Source organism: Gossypium hirsutum, chromosome A02 (genome assembly GCF_007990345.1).
Source record: "Gossypium hirsutum isolate 1008001.06 chromosome A02, Gossypium_hirsutum_v2.1, whole genome shotgun sequence".
NCBI classification, from domain to species: Eukaryota; Viridiplantae; Streptophyta; class Magnoliopsida; order Malvales; family Malvaceae; genus Gossypium; species Gossypium hirsutum.
The window spans coordinates 52,021,130-52,021,804 of NC_053425.1; the positions used below are offsets into that span (position 1 = coordinate 52,021,130).

The window sequence follows — 675 nt, forward strand, 5'->3', positions numbered from 1 at the left end:
CTCCAAATTTTCAACGCGAATATGATGGTAGCCAACTTTAAATCATGCATCGGGTAATTCTTCTCATGTGGCTTTAGTTGCCTTGAAGCATAAGCTATGACCTTACCTTATTGCATAAGCACATATTCTGGAATTTTGCGATACATTTAAAATCAATGGCATTTTTTATGATGCCATTTGTCTTCGGTTATTCCCTTTTTCATTAAGGAACAAAGCTAAACAGTGGTTGAACTCATTACCACGAGGGTCAATTACTACTTGGGAATAAATGACTGAAAAATTCTTACTAAAATATTTTCCGCCAGCTAAAACAGCTAAATTACGTAATGACATCTCTTCTTTTGTGTAGATGGATTTAGAAACCCTTTACGATGCATGGGAGAGATACAAGGATTTCCTGAGAAGGTGCCCTCACCATGGGTTACCACTTTGGCTCTAAGTTCAAACATTTCACAATAGTCTGAATCCTTCGACTTGGCAAATGGTTGACGCAGTTGCTGGCGGAACCATCAATAATAAAACACCTGAAAATGCCTATGAGTTTATTGAGGAGATGTCACTGAATAACTATCAGTGGCAAGTCATGAGGACAAAGCCGACAAAAATAGCCGGTGTTTATAACGTTGATTCAGTTACCATGCTGTTAACTCAGGTAGAACTCTTGACTAAAAAGAT

General features: G+C 37.9%; 1 non-coding gene across 1 annotated transcript; it reads right to left on the reverse strand.

The window, feature by feature from the left end:
• Positions 1 to 316: 316 nt before the first annotated feature.
• On the reverse strand, positions 317 to 423 carry LOC121216813 (small nucleolar RNA R71). Its single transcript, XR_005913026.1, has one exon. It is a non-coding gene; the product is annotated as a small nucleolar RNA R71 (small nucleolar RNA).
• Between the last annotated feature and the right edge of the window lie 252 nt (positions 424 to 675).